Below are 21,089 nucleotides of genomic sequence, written 5' to 3'. Positions count from 1 at the left end.
TCTGTGTGGCCTCACAGCTGACTTAGCAGCTCCCACAGAGGCGAGGACACAGTCTTTCCACCCACCCCACAGTGGGCAGGGTGGGAAGGGGGCAGGACTGCCCTCAAGAAAAAGGAGCCACAGTAACTCGCTTATCCCACAGCCATCCCAAACTTTCTTTTGTGTGACATGAGGGCATACTGGGGAAGCCTCTTCCTCCTGGCAGCCCTGAGAGGCAGGCAGGATTTACTACCAGGTAGGGCATTTGAAGGGGCCTGTCCATAATACCCCTCTTTCCTGCCCAGGCTTCTGCCAACTGACAACTCATGGGTTACACAGGAGTTAACCAATTGAGGGCATATTTATTCCTGCTGAGCCCTGGCACTGGTGGTTGTGTTTTTCTTAGGGTTGCCTAATTGTTGTTTTGTTTTGTTTTGTTTTTTAGGGCTGCCTAATTCTGAAGCCCAGAAAGGTCCTCTACATGGATGGTTAGTCTCTTAAACTTTTTATTGATCCCAAAATGAGTGGTTGGGTGCCCTGTTCAACACCCTGTGCACTAACTCATCAGCTCTTGTTGTGAAAAAGAAGGGGAAGATATTTGGGGTTTGTGGGTTTTTGTTTTAGGGGGTTGTTTGCTTTTGAAAATTCCCAGGAGAAAAAAAAATCTATTGCTACAATGAATCTTTTTCCTTTGCCTCTCTCCCCCCACCCTCTTCTCTCAATCCCTCCTTTCCCTTCTCACATTCCTACCTCTCCTTCCCCATTTGCCAGTTCAGCCCAGAAGTTCTCTCTCCCCGCTCCGGGCTTCCTATCTCACCTCCCCACCCAGACAGGAGATGGGGGTGGTTCTAACAGGAGAGGATGGGCTATAATGCCCCACAGATCCAAGGAACCAGCACTCTTGTCTCTTGTCACCTGACTTGGGCACCATCGCATGGTCGCAACTCCCTCTGAATAGAAAGAATTCTCAATTATTTTAAACTCCTTAAGAAGGCAGAGTTCACAGCCCCACTGGCTGAAGCACTCACAATCAATCCTTTCCATGAGCCAACATGGTGCCTCTCACAGTGGGATCTGGGAGGCCAGAGCTAAAACAAAACAAAACAAAATAAAACAAAACAAAGCAAAGCAATCCTTCCCTCCATATAAAAACAAAACAAAACAAAACAAAACCAAAAACCCCTCATTCCAGAGTCCCTTTGTTCAGCTAAACAAAGATTTAGGTGCCAGACTCTATGCCTGGGCAGAAACCCAAAGGTACAGACATCTTGCTCCGAGGGAGTTCAGTCTGGCTTCTCATAGCTAGACTTTTCTGGCGCACACCTGGTCACTGGCCAGCAGCATGAAACCACCTTCCTGCCTCAGCCTCCGATAGAAATGGCAATTCTGCTTTCTTGCAGAGTCATAGGATCTGTAGACATCCCAGTAACAAAGATGGAAACTGAGGTCCAGAAAGGAGAAACATCCCGAGCAGGTCACACAGCTGGTGGCTGTGTTGGGCCTGGGCTGGGGCCTGTTTCCTGTTTCCCCGACATCACCCTGCCTCCTGGGCATTCCTTTGAGCCGATGAGCCAGGCAGAATCCATGACAGCTGGCTGCTTCTGGGTTTGGCCTGATTGTACCCTCCCCTTGGAAGTTGTCCAGATAAACTTCCCAGCATGCCGAGAGGCTCAGCAACTCCCAACTTGGAAGGACAGGAGTTCTCTGTGAGGACCAGAGCCAAAGAAACTCAGTCAAGTTAGCACTGATAGTGGTTTTTGGTTATGTATACAGATACATAAATATTAGACCATGGTTAATGTACTGCACTGAACCAGCAAAATAAATGTGTTTTGAGATGTGCTCAAAACTTTGAAAGGCACTGATGTAGTTAGAGAGTGATTCATCCAAGGGGAAGCAGCCATTCCTGGAAGAACCAAAACTGGAATCCAAGCGTCCCTGGCCAATGCTCCCTCTGTCATACCACACTGCTTCATGTAGTTAGGAAACATTAATTCCATTTCTTAGAGGAGAGAAGAGTAGAAAAGAGATGGATTATCCTGGTCAAGTCAGTTCCTCCTGAGTCAGGATATGGCCACCTCATGACATTCTTCTTTTGTCAGACGAACCATTCCCCCTGCTTTAAGTTCTGACTCACTATATGGTATTACTATGGGTTAAGTGCTTTGCATAAATGATTTTGGTTAATTCATGCATCAAGCAAATGAAGCAGACATTAATGCCGCTGTTTTCCAGATGACAAAAATGAAGCTCTGAGTTCAGCAAAACACACCCGAAGACACAGAGGTGGTAGTGGTAAACGCAGGATTCCAACTCATGCCTGCTGAATTCCAGTGCCTGAGTCCTTCACCCCATATTTCTGACCCCAGATTGTGTGGGTTTCCCACAGCAAGTAATTCTCCAGTTCTCTGGGGATATCAACTGGGTGTCCTATAATTCAATTCAATTCTAACTCTCACTACCCAGGTCAAGTACTCAGTCCCACAAGACATCCCCCCACCTCAGATGCCACTCACAAGTAAAGGGTCCCCAGGTGACCCACACTTCTGCCCATGTGGCAACAAATCAGAGGTTCCCATAACCCTCGATTTCAAGAACTTGCTGTAATAGCTCACAGAGCTCAGGGAAACACTTTAGGTACTATTAAGTGTTTATTATGAAAGATACAAATGGATAACCAGATAAGAGCGAGGTCCAGATCTGTCCTGAGTGTGACACCCTCCTGGCACCCTCCTGGAACCTGGAGCCTGGATTCCCCAACCCGGAATCTCTCTGAACCCGTTCATTTAGAGTTTTTATGGTTCCATTACATAATCATGCTTGATTAAATCGTTGACCTTTGGTGGATAACTCAGTTTCCAGCCCCCGGGCTCCTGGAGGTCACGAGTGGGGCTGAAAATTCTGACCCTCTGATCACATGGTCAGCTTCTGGGGTTTGCAGCCTCCGCCCTGCAGGTGTCACCTCATTAGCATAGCTCAGCTGTGGTTGGATGGGGCTTATTATAAATAACAAAAGACTCTCCTGCCACCCCCATCACTCAGGGAATTTACTAAGCTTTTTAGGAGCTCTATCCCAGGAACTGGGGATGAAGACCAAGTATAAATTTCTGGTTATGCTGTAGCCTGGTGCAGGTGTGCAAGAGCGTGTGGCTCCAGAGGTCCCAAACAGACCAGGTTCGGCCGCTCTTCTGCTGACAAAATCCAAAGGCAGAGAGACAAGCAGTGGTGAAACAAGGAAGGAATTTATTTCAGCAAGGCCAGCACCGGGAAGACTGTGGACTAGAGTCTCAAAGACTGTCTCCAAAGTGCCGAAAACACTTCCAGGTTTATATGAGGAAAATGTGGGGCAAAGGTCGGTGGGAATGTGCAGGCGGGCAGTAAAGGTCAGGTCAGCCATTGTCTTGGGGCCAGTCATGCAGGGTCTTGCTGGTTCAGTGCGGTACTTAACTGTTGGAGGGGGTAGTTTAGTTTCCTATCAAGGGATGCCTTGCCCACAGGGTCTTTTGCCTGAGTTAAAAGATAAGCCACAAAGAAGAACTTAATCAATTAGAAAGTACAGACTGAGGTCAAAATGGAGTTAGTTGAAGTCCTCTTTCAATATTACAAATATCACAGCTGTTAACTACTAAGTGCACTGTGCCTCACAGAAAATTTCTCTGCACAAACTCAGACTTTGTGGCTGGGAAATGTCCTGGATTGGGGGGAATCTACCCACAGATGGTAATACGTAGCTAATATTTATTGAGCATTTATTCTATGCTGACCACGGTGACGGGCACTTTACATTCATGACCTCATTAAATCTTCACAACCCTATGAGAGTAAATACTAGTATTATCTGCAATTTACAGATAGCAAAACTGAACCTCAGAGAGAGGTCATCAAGAAATAACTTATTTGAGATTATGCTGGAAATGTGAGGATATGTCACTATTAAATAATCCGTTCATATAAAGCACCATTTGAACGGGTCTAACGAGAAAAACATGTGATTTCACCCTAAATGATAAATAAAGCTTTCAACGAAATCCAAAAAGTGGTGCAACCATCGTGGAAAACACCGTGGCAATTCCTGAAAAGGCTAAAGATAAGATCCAGTAATTCCACTCTTCGTATAGACTCAAGAAGTCAAAACACCCAGGGGTGCCTGGGTGGCTCAGTCGGTTAAGTGTCCGACTTCAGCTCAGGTCATGTTCACACGGCTCATGAGTGTGAGCCCTGCGTCGGGCTGGGAACCTGGAACCTGGAGCCTGGAGCCTGCTTCAGATTCTGTCTCCCTCTCTCTCTGCCCCTCCCCAGCTCATGTTCTATCTCTCTCTCTCTCCTTCAAAATAAATAAACATTAAAAGAAAATTTAAAAAAAAGAAATCAAAACATACATCCACACAAAAACTTGAACAAAGATGTTCATAGAAGCATTATTCATAACAGCCAAAATGTCGAAACAATCTAAATGTCCACCAACAGATGACTGGGTAAGCAAACTGGGAGATCACCATGCAGCAGACTATTATTTGTATATAAGAAGGAATGAAGTTCTGAGACAGTACAACATGGATGAACCTTGAACGCGTTATGCCAAGTGAAAGAAGCTGGTCAAAAAAGACCACATATTGTATGATTCCATTTATATGAAATACCCAAAATAGACAAATTCATATGGACAGAAAGTGGATCAGTGGTTGTCTGGGGCCGGAACAGGCATGAAGCCTGCCGCAGAATGAGAAATGACTGCTAATGAGTATAGGGTTTCTTTCTGGGATGCTAAAAATACTCTAAAATTAGATTGTGGTGATGGGTTTGTACAACTCTGATTGTACTGAAAACCACTGAACCGTGTGAACTTTAAATAGGTGAATTTTATGGCATTTGAAAGCTATCACAATAAAACATTTAAAAGGAGAAGAAGGGTGCCCGGCTGGCTCAGTGGGAAGAGCATGTGACTCAATGTCCAGGTCTTGAGTTCGAAACACACATTGGGCGGAGAGATTACTTTTAAAAAGAGAGAAAGAGAGATAGAGAGAAGAAAAAGGAAGAAAAGACAAAGAAGCAATCCAGCTCCCCTACTGAAAAGACCAAATGAAGAGGCCCCATGGAGAGAAGAGGACCTAGAACTACATGTGGAAGGAGAGAGGCCTCCCCAGTATCCAAATCAAGCCTTTTTTTTTTTTTTAAGCTGTATTTATTTATTTTGAGAGAGAGAGAGCAGGGAAGGGGCAGAGAGAGGGAGAGAGAGAATCCTAAGCAGGGTCTGCACTACCAGTGTGGAGCCCGACTGGGGGCTCAGAACTCACTAACGGTGAGATCACGACCTGAGCTGAAATCAAGAGTCCAACGCTTAACTGATTGAGCCACTCAGGCACCCCCAAATCAAGCCTTTTTAAACAACTCCAGCCCCAGCCGCCCAGCACTGCAACCATACAGGAGGACCCAAGCAAAAATAGCAAAACTGCCCAGCTGAGTCAAATCTACACACGGAACTGTGGAAGCTAATAAAACAAATCTTATTTTAAGCCACTAAATTTCAGGGTGGTTTGTTATCCATCCATAGATAACTGAAACAGCCACTTGGGAAAAGGTATCACGGACTCCAAATGGGGCAGAGATCCGAATGCCAAACCTGAAACATGAGTACTAGAAGAAAACACAGGCACCACCTTCTACAACCTGCGTATGGGGAAAATCTTTCTAATTATGTCTCCAAATGAAGATGCAATAAAAGATTGATTGATTCATTTAATTACTTAAAAAATTTTAAGGTTTCGCAGGGCAAACAAATCAACAAAATCAAAAATCAAATGACACATTTATAGAACAGATTTACATCACAATCCCACAGATAAGGGATCAAAATTTCTAATATATCAATGGTTTTTTCAATTGAGGGAAAAGGATCAAAAATCCTCCAGAAGAATGGGCAAAATTAACAACAGTAAAAAGATACAAAACTGATCCTGAAACAGGAACAAATGTTCAACCTCATTCATAATAAGGGAAAGGCAAATTAAAACTATACTAAGATAGCATTTCTCACCCATCAGATGGGCAAAAATTCAAAATCCTGACAATATTTTCTGCTGATGAAACAGGCACTTACCTTTTGCCAATGAGAATGAAAAATGGTACAATTGAGGGGCATCTGGATGGCTCAGTCAGTTAAGTGTCCAACTTTGGCTCAGGTCATGATCTCACAGTTTGTGAGACTGATCCCCCCATCAGGCTAGGCTCTCTGCTGTTAGCATGGAGCCCACTTGGGATCCTCTGTCCCCGTCTCTGCCCCTCCCACACTCGTTCTCTCTCTCTCAAAATAGGTAAATAAACTTAAAAAAAAAAAAAGATACAACTCTTATGCAGAGGAATTTGGCAATATGTAACAAACCAGGATACAGTCACTCTGACAAAATCGTCCCACTCCTAGGAATTTACCCTGAAGGTACACGTCCAACAATTTAAAAACTATTCATGTACTAGGTTGTTCATGCAACATTATTTGTAATTTCAAAAAATATAGGGGCGCCTGGGTGGTGCAGTCGGTTAAGCGTCCGACTTCAGCCAGGTCACGATCTCGCGGTCGGTGAGTTCGAGCCCCGCATCAGGCTCTGGGCTGATGGCTCGGAGCCTGGAGCCTGTTTCCGATTCTGTGTCTCCCTCTCTCTCTGCCCCTCCCCCGTTCATGCTCTGTCTCTCTCTGTCCCAAAAATAAATAAAAAACGTTGAAAAAAAAATTAAAAAAAAAAAATATATATACATATATTAATACTTAAATACCCAGACATGGAAGATTGGTTACATAAACGATGACATCTGGAGTACTATAGAGTACTATTTAAAAAAAAATGTGGTAAACTCTACGACCTGATTTTCAGAATATAGTAAATGAAAAATGCAAAGTGCAAAAAACAATTGTAAATAATATACTTCTGCACAGAAGACCAAAGGGAATAAGAAAACATAAGTGTTAAATTTTGAAAAGCAAAAAAAAGAAAACCACACACACACACACACACACACACACACACACACACACATCAAAGGCAAATCGGAAAACCATGAAGTGGAATACCTACAAGGGGTGGGGGGTACCGGGTAAAGGGGGGGGGGGGTGAGGACGCCTCTCTGGGTATACCTTTGTGGACAGTTTTTATTCTTGCGAAGTAGGTTAATGTGCTACATATTTAAACAAATGAATTATATAAAGGACAGGAGGAAGGAACACAGGCAAGGGCAAATAAACCCAGACGCACCTGTTACCCTCTCTCTCGGTTCCAAACCCACACTTTTCTACTCTGCCCCTGATGCTGGAGCCGAGGCTCTGCAAAGCACATTTCCGCCACGCCTGCTGCGTCTGGGAGCCGGTGACAGGCCGGAGCGGGGGCTGCGGGGCTGGAGGAGGGAGAAAGGGCCCGGTCCTTCCCGCTTGCCCCGGGCAGCTGCCCTTCCAGGGGCGCCTCGCCCCGGCCGCCGGTCATCCTGCTCACAGCAGCAGCCAGATGCAGCTCACGGTTTTCCCAAAGGTCTCATTACAGCACTGCAGACTCACGGGCACGGACCGGAAGTACCCCTCTCAGGAGCTCTGGTTTCCAGCCCGAAGGGCCCCTTCCTCTGCACCCATGGAAACCACCCCTCAGGGAGCACCTTTTCCTCAGAGGGGGTCTGAGACTCCACAGCTCCCTTCTGAGTTTCTAAGTTTTAAAAATTCAAACTACTTCCTTTTGTCCTCTCAACCCTAAGCGATTATCTCAGAAGAATGAAATTTTGAGTGGATTTTTTTCTTTTTGCTTTTCTACCATTTCTAAATATCTAAGTAATGAGCGTGCGCTACCTTTATAACAAGAGAAAGAACGATGCTCTATATTTGCGTGCCCCTCTTATTTGATGACACTTCGTTGTGCCCTAGTACAAATGCAGAGGCCATGGGTGTAACTGATGGCTGATGGTACTGAGCTCACCTGGGTGACGGCCAAGTCCTGCCCCTCCTCCACAGAGAACAGGCCTATTGAATTCAGATACCCTCCCTTCCCTCCTTTCCCCAACAAAAGATTATTTGAAGACTTTCCTTGTTCTCCAAGCAAATGATATCAGCCCAGAAAAACATTTCTCTCAGAAGCTTTTCCAGAAGGTTACAACAAAGCCAAGTCTCCCAAAGTAGTGCGAGTCAAGGAGCCGGGAGAAAGAGTAGACACTGCCGGGGTCCACAGGGGCATCAGAATGGTTGTGCCCTGGGCTCCTCCGCCTTCTATATCCTTCAGCGCAGGCTAAGGACAGGGGGACAGAAAAGCCCTTCTGCCAGTGGGACTGACAGCCGTCTGCCCCCACCTCCCACTTCCCCTTAAAACAAAACAAATAAATAAAAACACAAAATCCGATCCTCAGAATCCAGACCAGGAACTCTGGAGACATTGCATATTCTGGCAAGCAGCCTGATGGCTAATAGATAACAGGTTATCCAGGAAATAATTAGAAGCCGGAGCCTACACAGATCAGTTGCAAACACTGACCTCTGTCATTCAGGATATGGCCCTAAAAGTAAAGAACTCTTTCTTCTTTCACTTCCACGCGGTGGGAAAACGTCAGGGCTCTCTCCCTTCTTTTAAACCTAACAAATTAACAAGTGTGGGATCCTGGATAGGCACTTAAGCCTGGTGAGGAGCAGACACCAGGGTGTCTCCTCTCCCTGAGCCCCCCAGGGTGGGTGAGGAGGGATCAGTCCATAGGGCGCCTGCCTCAAGGCAGGAGGCCAGAGCCGGGTTTCTTTTTCACCATTACTTGACTGTGTCTTCACTCTTCTCACCCTCCTCACCCACACTTCTGCCCCTGCCCTGCTCCTTCCAAAGTCCACGCCTGGCTGCCTGGGGCGATCATTCCAGGCCCGCTGTCTCTTTCCGGATTCAGCACATTGCATTCCCTGCTCCCTTCCCCCAGACACTATGCTTGTTTCTTTGTGAGGAGGGAGCTAGATTCAGAAATAAAAGCTTTGTTTATGTTTAAGGAATCCATGTGGGTTCACGGCTATAGATTATACTTTTGTGTTACATCATTGTTGCTTTTAATAATGGTTTCCAAAATTGCTTCCTCTTCAAAACTTCTTTATCATTTTCTCCAGCAAGATATATAGAATTTGAAAGTAAACAGGAATACAATGACAGATTGAGGCTTTCTCACTTTCTCTTAAGTAGATGGAAACAGTTAATAATTCTCTTCTTATATATCATGTCAAATCAGCCCTTTTTCTTCCTGTCTCTGGATGGGGCTCGAGTTTTTCTCTCGTAAAACCCATAGTAACAACAGTAGCTAGCATGTTTTGAGCACTGGCCTGTGCCGGCTGTAGTAAGCTCTTTATGTGCATTGTCTAGTTAACCATTTCCACAGTCTTGTTTATTATCCCCATTTTACAGGTGAGAAAACAGAGGCCTGGAGAAATTAAATAACTTGTCCAAGATTACTTCCAAAAAGAAAGTAAAGTAGAAACAGTAAGGATTCTGAGATTCGAATTCGTGTCAGATTCCAGTTTCATCCTCTGCCACCCACATCATAGTAACTCCTTCAGGGAAGCAGCAATGAGAGCCCTGGGTCCTGGGAGGTGGGATAAAGGTGATGGTGAGATCTGTAGAGGACAGAGTTGGGAGCCTGTGGCCAATATCACAGCTTCGAAAATCGCCCATCAGGCTCAGAGTTTGCCCCAGGCTCCACAAGTGCCCTCTCATTTGAAGCTCAGCACCACCCCATGACTCAGACATAAGTTTTGTTTCACCAACCCCCCCACCACCCACATTACACGTAAGATTTAAACTGAGGGGTGGGGGGTGGGGGGCGCCTGGGTGGCTCAGTCGGTTGAGCGTCTGACTTCAGCTCAGGTCATGATCTCGCGGTCTGTGAATTCGAGCCCCACGTCGGGCTCTGTGCTGACAGCTCGGGGCCTGGAGCCTGCTTTGGACTCTGTGTCTCCCTGTCTCTCTGCTCCTCCCCCGCTCATTCTCTCTCTCTCTCTCTCTCTGTCAAAAATAAATAAAACATTAAAAAAAATTTTTTTTAAATAAATAAATAAACTGAGGGTCAGGGAAGTGATTTGGTCAAGGTCACTCAGCTGGTAAGTGGGGTGGGATGTGGCTTTGATTTCAGGCTTCCGATCTCTGATCTCCATTTGTCTTCCTAGACCCTCTGTCTCTCAGCAACACTTGAGTTAGGCCCACCTCTCATGCACTGGAGAGTCTGCTCTGTCAGTGTTCAATAGTTCAAAAAGCACAGTGAGGAGACACGAGTGTGGTTTCTAGAACCAGATTACCAGAGTTGCAATCCCGGCTCTGTTGCTTGCAAGTTATGTGGCCTTGCACTATTCACTGTGTCTCAGTGTCCTCATCTATAAAATAAGAGAAAATAACAGCATCCACTTCTACAATTGCTATGAATGAAGTGTGTGAAGAGAGCTTAGGATCATGAAGGAAGCTATTAATACCTGCAAGTTATTATGACCACTTAACAATTTCTACCCAGTAGCAAGATTTACCGAGAAGCTACTATTTCAGTTAGTATAATTTACATTTTCCTGCCAAAGATAAGCCCTCCGGGCTTTTCTGCCTTAGCTTGAGTCACTCCCCTGAAAGCAGACTCGGGCAAAGATTCAGGTTGCACGTAGTTGAGGTGGTGATCCCAGAATGCTCTGTGAGAGAAGGAGGAAGGTGAAGCAGGAAAGGGAGGCAAGGGTAGCAGCTGGCTACCACTGGCAAGAGGGGGGCTCGATGCCGCAGGGACCCTCTGAGAAGTTGGAACACATCTCAGAATGGCCCCTGGGGACCCTCACACCCCCATGGGGTAAGTGTTGCTCCTGGAGCATTCATCCCTGCCAACCTCAGAGGCAGGCATGCTCCAGAGGCCAGAGAACACCTGCAGGCAGCAAGAAGCAGGAAGCTGTGGGTCACCGGGGAACAGGTGGCAGGTGACCCTGGGATAAGCCAAGGGCATATAGGTGGGGCTCTGCCTGCCAGCTACACAGTAATCTCCCAATGTTGCTAATGTATACTCTAGGTGTATTTTTTTTTTCCTCAGAAACACTTGCCAAATAGCCCCATTGTTTGCTCTGGATCTAGTTTTAATGAGCAAAATTTCCTCTTTGAACTGGAAGTGCCGGCTTAGAACTGTCTTGAGAAATTCTAGCTAATCAAGGCCCCCTTAAAGTATCCATAATCATGATAGCCCCCTGCATGTCCGTGCATCGTGCCTTCTGGTTTACCAAATTACAAAATTCTTTTTGCATATATGATCTCATGTAATCCTCATGGTAAGCCGGTGAAGTAGAGGACAGTCCTCTGGTGCAGTCCCAGAGTGCTCCCCCCTTTTACAAGAGGTTAGAAACAGTTCCGTGATTTCTGTTGGGAGAGGATTCCGAGGGCCTGAGGGAAGTTTTGCAGTATCTCTGCTCTATCTGAACAGTCCCTAACGGACCAAAAAAGACCCATCCCAGCCATTTTACTCAAGTTTGGAAACTTTAAGAATATTGATGCTTCTAGAATAATCACTCAGTTACTTTGTTCATTTTTCTTAATGTACACATGTAACAAGATATCACAATAGAAATTTCTGCCAAGACCTAAAGACAACAGAGATTACATTCCAAAATGGGGTGCCAGACCACCATGCAGGCTTTGGAAGGCAGGCAGGGAAAACCAGTTTTGTGACTGCTGTACCCCTCAATCATGAGGATAAGAGTTTGGAGGTGAGAGAAGAGGGTTTTTGAACAAAGTTTTTGATGTGCTGTGAGTCCCATTCTTACCCACAAGTGAAAGAAGGGAATATAGGGCCCTTGTCGCAAGCTTAGAGAAAGGGGATCCAACATGTCCCCTGAGAGGTTTAGGAGACACAGTGCACAGGTATCCAATATTCCACTTAGAAAATCTGAGGGACGAGTGGCCGGCTGACTATGGCTTTGACCGTGGAGTAAAGGGAAGGCCAGTGACAGCTTGCACTCTCCAAATTTGTTACAACAGCGTGAGTATCTGGCTAGATATCGGCCTCACCCAAAATAGGGTTGGCAGTGAAGGGGATCAGAACATCCCACCCCAAAATATGCCTCTGTAACATAAGGGTTATTTTGAGCTGAAGGCAATGAAGAAATGACACACACTGGAGGAACTGTTTGCCCTCTCTCTTTGTAAAAGAGAGACGCCTTTCCCCTGTGCTGTGCCCCTTCCCCTCTTCGCATACTTGCCAGAGGCACTGAATCTAAACTAAAACAACTCTTATCTTCCATTAGTTTCCCCTGTACATTACCTTCCATGATTTACCACCCCTAGAAGCCCAAACCCCTTAACTTGTCTTGTCACTTCATGATTTATCACTTTTTGTTAAAATGGTATATAAGCCCCCAGGCTTTGGGGGATTTTTTTCACTCCTTTTTGTGAGAGCCTCCCCCACCCCCCAGGCCAAACATAGACCATCTCTCCTGTTAATCTATCTTTTGTCATTTTAATTTGCAGGTTCCGGTCACTGAATGTAAGAGGGTAGAGGAAAAGTCCCCCCTCTTACTCCCCCTCCACGTTACTCCCCACAGCAGTGAAAGATTATCTTAGATCTAAGAGGGCTGCAGGGGGGACAAATAGATCTTCTCAGAGAGAAGCCTGAGGTATCACCACATTCACAGAGGCTGAAGAAGAAGTAAGTGAGTGGCTGGAATAGAGTATTTGTCCTATGAAACAAACTTTAGGAAAAAGATCCTCAGTAATTGGGAGTAAAGATCATCCAAAAGAGTCTGTGAGAGTCAGCTTAAAAACACCTGCCAAGTCCAAAGAGAGCAGATGATATAAATCACTAGGCCAAGACCAATCAAGCAAGAACTCCCCCACTCCTCTTACCTCCTCTCAATTCCAGAACTCCAGCCCTGAAAGAGTCAGGACTCATAGTTAGTAAGTATACTTAGCCCCCTTTCTCTCCATCTTTCAATAATCCTGAGGTGGGACAGGGCAGGGAGCTTCAATTTTAAAGCAAGAATATTTCAACTATTAAATTTATACTATACATTTTGAAGTGACTAGAGGAATCTTGGGTATTACTAAGTGTGACTAGAAAGTCATGGGGCTCGCCCTAAATTTTATCTGGTGCAGGGGAAGAGCTCATTCCCCTGAATGGATGAGAATGGACAGTGGGAGACCAAAACAAATTTGCTTTGATTACACTCCATGAGTCATGTTTTCAATGTTGGGCGATTTCCTTGTGCCCAAGGAAAGAGTGGGTGGGTGGTTGTGAGTTGGACTCTGGTTCAGAACCCCAGAAAACATCACTGGAGAGGTGACACCAACCACATACATAGGCCAGTGCCCACAGTCGCCATGGGGCTATGATCAAGAAGTACCACTGGTCCCCATCCGATTTAGAAACCCATCCTGACCAGAGATTATAAATGGTGAGAGCCACCACTGCTCCCGTTGCTGCACGACCACGGTCTAAAAATCCGCTATATGTGCCCCCAGAAACCACCCAAGGATGAATCTATTAAGAGTTTGAATCTCTTGGGACGAACAGATTGGATGATGCCTGTGAATATCACAAGAAACAAAATGTTTTAGGAGACCTTTAGAACTTACCGTCTCTCAGATCCAAACCTGCCCTTCCGGGCTCAGCCTTGTGCAGTTCAGACTCTGCAAACCACATTGCGGGCTTCCCTGCGGGCTCCCTGTTAGCTCTTGGATGGGAAGCACCAGAGGGAGACAGCAAAGCTGGAGGAGAAAGAAAGAACGCGTTCCTTCCTCTCTGCATCCCGTGGGGTGCCTGTTCCTTGGTGGTCACTCTGATGTCACCTCTCCACCCCGGCACTGGCAGTTCCCAGCACTTGCACACAGTGCGGTTTTTCCAACGCTTACCTCATGAGCTTCATTACACTTGCCTCTCCCCGGAGACCCCAGGTCCCCACGGGCCCCTCTCCAGCTCAGAGGTGCCAGCCCAGCCAGCCGTGCTTTCTCCTCAAAGTCTGGGTTTCAGGTTGCTAAGTTTTTAATAATTCCCACCTGCCCTCACACCTAGCCCCTCAGACAGCGGCTGCTTTTCCTGCAGTTCCTACCTCCGTGACACTCTAGTGTCCTGGTTTTGATTTTCAGTTGCCAAGTTAATAACTTCGCTCCTACTGAACAACTATTATACTACCTTCTCTGTTCAAATACCTGACAACGTTTCCCTCTCCTGGCCGGTCCCTGACTGGTACGCCCCTTGCCGAAAAAGTGAGAAGTGGAGTCTCTCAGGGGCCTCACTGGGGTAAAGAATCAGTGGAGCTTCAGAGCACCCGGCTGGCTTAGTCAGTAGACCGGAGCATGTGACTCCCAATCTCAAGGTCCTGAGTTCAAGCACCACGTTGGGTGTGGAGTCTACTTAAAAAAAAAAAACATAAAAAACACACAAAACAGTGGGGCTTCTAGGAGGGAAAGCTGCAGTTTTTTAGAGTAGTTTTTTAGTTTTAGCATTAGTTTTTGAACCGTTTTTGAACCATGGAGCTCTCTGAGAGACAGATGAAAACAATGGGCTTTCTCTCTAGGAACTGTAAATATCTATCAGCACACCCCCCACCTTCAACCCTCGAATACAGTTTTACACCCACTTACAGGGGTTGGTGGACCCCAAAGCCCAGATTAATCATTCCTGTGGTAGAATGCTGGCCAGGGTGGGTCTTCTTCTTGGAGGAAATCTGGTTGGCTCTCGGAGGCTGTTGTCTAAGCCTAAGAAAAGTCGAACAAAAGGACTGTCAGTACTGGGTTGCCAAGGAGCTGTCCTAGATTTTCAAACTCCCTGAATTTGAGATAAATTTCCTGACTGTGGACCTGCCAACCGTCCTGGATTCCTAGTCGCTCTGGCATCTGAAGCCTTAAAAATGTACCTTTTTCAGCAACAACTATTTTACTCATGGGGACCAAGCCAACAAGAATGAGGTCTTCTGAGGCAGAACCCTGTTTGGGGGGCTCTCCTGCCTAGGGGCCCCTGGTTGACAAGCCAGCTGACCTGGCCAGGTCCCCAGTTCTCTGCCCTTCAGCACCTGCCTAGAGTGTAGCCCTCCTGGAAAGAAAGGCACGTCGCCATCTCCTGGCAGGCCCTATTATCGCACGCCAATGTACCAGGAAGCAATCCAGGGTGCCCCGTTTGTAAGCAAGTGGAAGAACTCTTTTATTGTTAGTTATCCGGCTGTGTTTGTTGAAGGATTATGCTCTATCCCATTAGAGGGGAGAACACAGTTTGGGAGAAGTTACTACCTCTAGACCTCAATTTTTCCATCTCTAGGGCAAGGCCATTCTCTAAATGCAGAGGGGTCTACCGCTGATTTTCCTTTCTCCATTAAACTGCACCAGAGAGTGGAAGAGAATTCTTCCTCACATCACTTACAGTCAGATAGCCACCATCTATCTCTGCAAAGCTACCTGACATATAGTTGCTTTCTTAGCTGAATGTTGATCCTTTAAGTTAGTTAGACATTGCTCAAGATACAGATGGATTTTTTTCTCTGTTAATTAAAAAAAGGAAGTTTATTCATTCAATCTGCAAAATTATTCATTCATCCAACAATTTTTACTGAATGCCTACTATGTGCCAGGCACTTTTGAGGCACTAGGGATATCACAATAAACAAAACAAACAAACAAAAAATCCTTTCCTCATACAGCTTCTCATCTAGTGGAGGAGACAGACAACAAACAAAATATGTAAGTGGATGCATGCCAAGAGGGTTTTTTTTTTTTTAGCTGTTGCTCTTTCTTTATTTTTACTATCATTTTTACCTATTTATTTATTTGCTTTTTCAGACAGGCGAAATTATAGCATGTCTGTCTGCTGATGGGAATGATCCAGTAAAGGGGGGCGGGGGGATACTGACACGGGAGAGAGGAGGGAGAACTGGTGAATTGTCCTTGAGGAGGTGAGATGGAACGGGATCTAGTGCACAAGTGTGAGAATCTACTTAGGTGCTGGGGACACAGCAGAGAAGAAAACAGGCAACATCCCTGCCTTTCTAGAGATTTCATTCTAATTAGGGCAATGAACAATTTAAAAAAAAATGGATCTATGGTACCCATGGTTTGGGATAAAGGCCATGACTGAAAGACAGCAGTCATAGAAGTTCTCTTTGAGAAGTGACACTTAAGCTGAGTCCTGAAGTGTGACCCGTGTCCATGTGAAGAGCCTGAGGGAAGAGGATTCTAAGCAGAAAGAACGGCAAATGCGAGACCTGGAGGAGGAAGAACTTGGCCCATTTGTACAGTTGTAGGAGGTGAAGCTGCAGGAGGGTAGTTATCAAGAAGAGCGAAGCATGAGATGAGGTTACAGAGGTTGGTCACTGATGGCTTTTTTTTTAACAGCCAACAAGTTTTATGAAAAAATTTATGGATAACTCAAGGCAAAGAAGGACAGCTAACATTGTAAAATGACAAAATCAGAATTAAGGCACATTTCAATAGATGGCATGTAACAAATCTCCATGTCAAATCTTACGTTTAGGTTCAAAAAATCAATTGCAAGAAACAGTAAAAGGAAGATCATACATGAACAGTTCTTACGAAAAGGGTTTTCGGCTTGCAAAGAGCAGAGTCTAGGACAGAGGCCTAAGTGCAAATTCCTTCCTGGGAATGTGATCAAAGGAGCAAAGGAGAGGAGGTGAGGCGGAGTGAAGAAGGAAGAAGAAAAGAATCAGTACAGAACTATGTTATGGAGGTGGCCATGTCTACAGGCATCTGTGTGTACAATCCCAGGAGGTCATGGCATTGCTGTCTGAAAGGTGTCTCAGCACCGACCCAGGGGGGAGGAAAGAAGACAGCAGCTCTCCATTGCCCTCATACCACTGGGCAAAGGTTCTTTGCATGGTTGTCTACCTTGCCCGTGTGTGAGTGACAAATGGGCTTCCAGGGGGGCCCCACCCATAACGACACTCAGAGGCCCAAAGGCAGAAAGCAAGGGGTACAAAAAGCGCACCTGAGGTGGGTCAGGGTCAACTGCACCTGTGCGAACTGGCTGGCACCCCACAGAACTGGATACAGATGGAATAAGGGACAGGAGAGACCTAAACCTTGGAAGCGACTCATGGGAGGTGTCTCACGCACATACATTGGTAAAGGAGGACGATTTCCCTTCCTTCGGCATTTTACCTCGGTCTTTTTAGGTTTTTTGTGGAGACACATGTATATAACTGAATCTCACTGGCAATGCTTTCGTGAAACTTGGGCCCTAAAGGCAAAGAGGTCCCCCAGAATGCTGTCCCAGAAGCCATAATAATCCCTTCTTTAATACTTCGCTAAGTCACAAAGCAAGCAGTCTTTATTAAATATTATCTAAGACTCCTGAGTCTTCATAAAATGTTAACTTATATAAACTATTTACTTCCGCTCCACCCAGGGCTACCATTGTGGGGGGAGGGGGCAGTGTGTTATGTTGAGGAAACCATTTATTCCATTCATCCCAGGCCAACCAAAGGCCTCAAAATTAATATTTTGACTCATCTCCGAGTGAGGTTCTATGTACAGTCTCAGGGCCACACTGACAACAGCATTGAGGAAGATGCCGGTCTTCCTACGGCTAAAACATGTATCCCCACTACCAAGTCAGACTGCCTGCAGTACATTATAAGTTAATATTTTTCAAAACTCCTATAATTATCTTGTGAATAACTCAGTGCCTTTGGCATTAAATTATACCAATGTATTAAATGCAGAGTTTCCCAAAAAATTATAATTTTTGTGATTCTGTTTTGACATTCTTTTTAAAATATACTGGGAGCTTTTAAAAATGAAAGTAGCCCATGTATTTCTTGATTTCTGAGAGATCCTGCCTAATCCCTACCAACTTGCTGGAAGTACTGTTTATGGAAGTTCCATATCCCTCCCCGCCCCCCCCCCCCATTCTGAGGGCTTATTAGTCCTGCAACCTTTGGCTGCACGGGGGGGGGGGGGGGGGGGGGGGGGGGGGGGGGGGGGGGGGGGGGGGGGGGGGGGCGGGGGCGGGAAACAAAGGAGAATGAGCTAGAAGGTAAGTAAGGAACCCGTGCTCCTTTTCCCAGCTCTGAAGGTGTTTGTAAGCATCACCCGAGGCACTCTGGTATTGCACTGGAGATTGGTTTATTTTTCATTTCACAGTGTTAGGAGTCCCTTTATATAATTGTCGCTGCAGGGAGCCAGCACTTCTAGATACGTCTCTGTTGGGTCCCCAAAGGATAGTCTTCTCGCAGAGTTTCTTCAACCTATTTATTCTCCCCGCCAACTTTAAATTCAAAACTTGGGGCTGAGTTCTCTCCTCATTACATCCCTGCTGGCTCTCCAATGGTGCCTTTGGGGGAGGCCCTGTAAAAGTTCCGGGATCACTTATCTCTGCCCTGCAGGTGCTCAACTAGCTGGCTGCTGGCTGTGGTACGCCATTGTTCAACCCCTCAGTGAGCTCCTGGGCCTTCGCTCCCTGCCCTTTAGGTTCTAGGTACATGCAATTCAAAGAGGCTAACATGGGCTTGCAGAAATACCACCCAGGACTGGGGTGGGGAGTGTCCAGAACCTCGTGGTAGTCTGAATACTGCCTACCTTTAATAATACCTCCATCACTAATAAGAAGAAGAATGGCAGCGACCATCATTTACTGAATGTTTTCTAATCTCCAGGCTCTATGTTAAGTGCTTTACAAACATTATCCTTGTATAATCTTTACAACTGCTTTACCATGCAAATGGTAGTATTATCCCCATTTTATAGACGAGGAGGCTCAGACTTGTAAATGGTATTTGCCCATGTGGATAGTCACTGGTGGAAGCCAGGCTGGAAGCCAAACATGGACTCCAGAGCTGTCACATTTAACTACTGTATATATTATTGCACAGTCCTTATGTACGTCTCTGCCCGATTAGCAGTGGATGCTACATTTGTAGAGGATGGATTTACTCATCCAACTGTCCTCTGCTCTTCTTGAACTGGGGAAGCCTAGTTCAAGTCTCACATTCCCTCTGAGATCCTCCCCAACCGTCCAGCCTTCACAGAACACCTCTCTCCCTGAATTCCCCTAGCAAGTAGAATGTGTGCCACTGACTTGGCATTTTGTCATCCAAGGTCTCAGGTCATTATCTTATTCAAGTGGGAACATCTTTTCTCCCCAACAAGAATGCATATAACCACAGGTAAGGACATGTCTTACTTTTCAAGGCAAGAGAAGTACCTGTTGAGTAGGATTGAGTAACTCCTCTTCCTCCAGATCCTTCCTGTTGGCTCAATGGCAGGCCAGCAGCATGCCTTTGAGAGGGCCCTGCTCCAGACTTGAAGACTGGGGTGTTGGAATCTCAGTTATCTTGGCTGTCCGCCCCTCACCATATACCCCTCCTTCCTTGTCCCGTGTCAATATCCTCACTTTCTTGCCCTTTCTTACCTGGCAGTCATAAATCTGGCAGCTTCCCACTACCTTCCTGATGAGGCTGACTCTTTGCTGTCCAGAGAGGTCACGGCAGCCTATTCCCAGAGAACTCTTGGCCCTCCTCTAGGACCCTCACCTGGGCAAGAAGTGGCCTCCCCAATGTGCTGCCCTAGAATGTCATTGTGCAACATCTATTGTCCCCACCCCCTCAGTGTTTTCCCCGTAAACTGCCATCTCTGAGGAGGAATCAATCCACCCTGTAATCATTTTCTTGGAGGGCCCGGGGACTGATTGATGGGTCTAGTTGTTTTATTACTAGCCAGTGTAAGTTAAGTAAGTCCAATCAATAAACTTTATAGGTCTCCCCAGATTGCTCCAGAGGTGAGACCCAGTCGCTTTCACCTCAATAGATTTAGACCCCTGCCTAAATAAAAAGCAATACTCACCTGGAGAAGCAGTTTTATTTCCTTTTGAAAGAATCTCTTAGTGCCCTTGAGCCTGTCATGACTTAAATCAATAACCTTAACAGCTTCCAAGAAGAAATCAGTTGCCTTTGGAGTGTCTCCGTGCCACCGCCCTCTCTGCCTGACACACGACGATTTTAGACCCCTGAACCGAACCAGGCAAAGTGGTGAGGACTAATACCACCGCCTGTCACATCCCTGGGCACCGGGCCCCCCACCAGTGCTGGCAGTCCAGACCTTCCCCTCCTACCCTTCTCTCCCTCCTGTCCCAGACCTCTCTGTGCCTAAGACTCCTCGTAAACACATCCCTGCTCTGCATCCCTGGCCTCCAGGGCCCTGAGTGACTAGACTGGTCTGAGTGACCAGGAGCTGGTCTTCCTTGTCATTTTGAGGGTGAATGTGGTAGTCCTTCCAGGTGGCACTTTTGTGCATTCACAAGAGTATCTAGGGAGCAGAGTAAAATGGTGGTATTAGTAACAGGAGGAGGAGGAATAATACCTTGACAGTGAGAATTTCAGGACTTATGGGGGAGAAGAGCACCCGATCTGGGCCAGTGACCTTACCAATTATTCCTCGGAGAATGCCACCCTCTCTGCCCGTTTAGGGCTGGCCACAATAGGGCTGATTTAAGGGTGATCCTCACTGTCTTCACTCTGCCCCTTCATCAGGCTGGCCAGTCTCCACTTCCAAATTCTGCAAAGACAACCATGATGGAGCCAACAGTGATATGGTCTGGCTAGGAGCCAGGAGCCAGCAGGAGAGGAAAGTCACTTCTATCTCTCTGCCCAACGTCAGAGCACTGTGCCTATGAAAGCCCCATATCACCTATCTAGAATGGTGGCTAGAAAGCCCCTCACAATATTTTCATTCTCAAGTGGGAACAAGACCACCCTCCTTGGCCATGAGATCAAACTCGCAAATTCCAGGATTTCCATGGTTGCTCCAAATCTCATTCTGTGCTGCCAAGATGGACTCTCCAATCAGGCCAGTAAATATGGGATCAGGTTGTCTCAAAACCATTCCTATATTGGAAAAAGCTTTTGTCTTTTTAATTTTTTTAATTTAATTTTAAAATTAAATGGAAGGTGTTTAAATGGAAGTTCATTTATTTATTTTGAGAGGAAGAGCATGCTGGCAGTGGAAGGTCAGAGAGAGAGGGAGAGAGAGAGAATTCCAAGCAGGCCCATGCTGTCAGCGCAGAGCCTGATGCAGGGCTCAAACCCACAAACCATGAGATCCTGACCTGAACTGAAACCAAGAGTCAGATGCTCAACTGACTGAGCCACCCAGGTGCCCTTAAGTTTT

General features: G+C 46.1%; 1 long non-coding RNA gene across 1 annotated transcript; it reads right to left on the bottom strand.

Annotated features, from left to right (window-relative positions):
- Positions 1-3,330: 3,330 nt before the first annotated feature.
- On the bottom strand, positions 3,331-20,453 carry LOC122221365. The gene is made up of 5 exons (XR_006203166.1): positions 20,348-20,453; positions 19,129-20,228; positions 14,562-14,675; positions 13,554-13,685; positions 3,331-3,486 (listed from the first exon to the last, which is right to left on the bottom strand). It is a non-coding gene; the product is annotated as an uncharacterized LOC122221365 (long non-coding RNA).
- Between the last annotated feature and the right edge of the window lie 636 nt (positions 20,454-21,089).

The sequence above is a fragment of the Panthera leo genome, chromosome B3, assembly GCF_018350215.1.
Source record: "Panthera leo isolate Ple1 chromosome B3, P.leo_Ple1_pat1.1, whole genome shotgun sequence".
In the NCBI taxonomy this organism is placed as follows: Eukaryota; Metazoa; Chordata; class Mammalia; order Carnivora; family Felidae; genus Panthera; species Panthera leo.
Note: the sequence above shows the minus strand (reverse complement) of the source record. Positions and strands in the feature narration are given on the sequence as shown.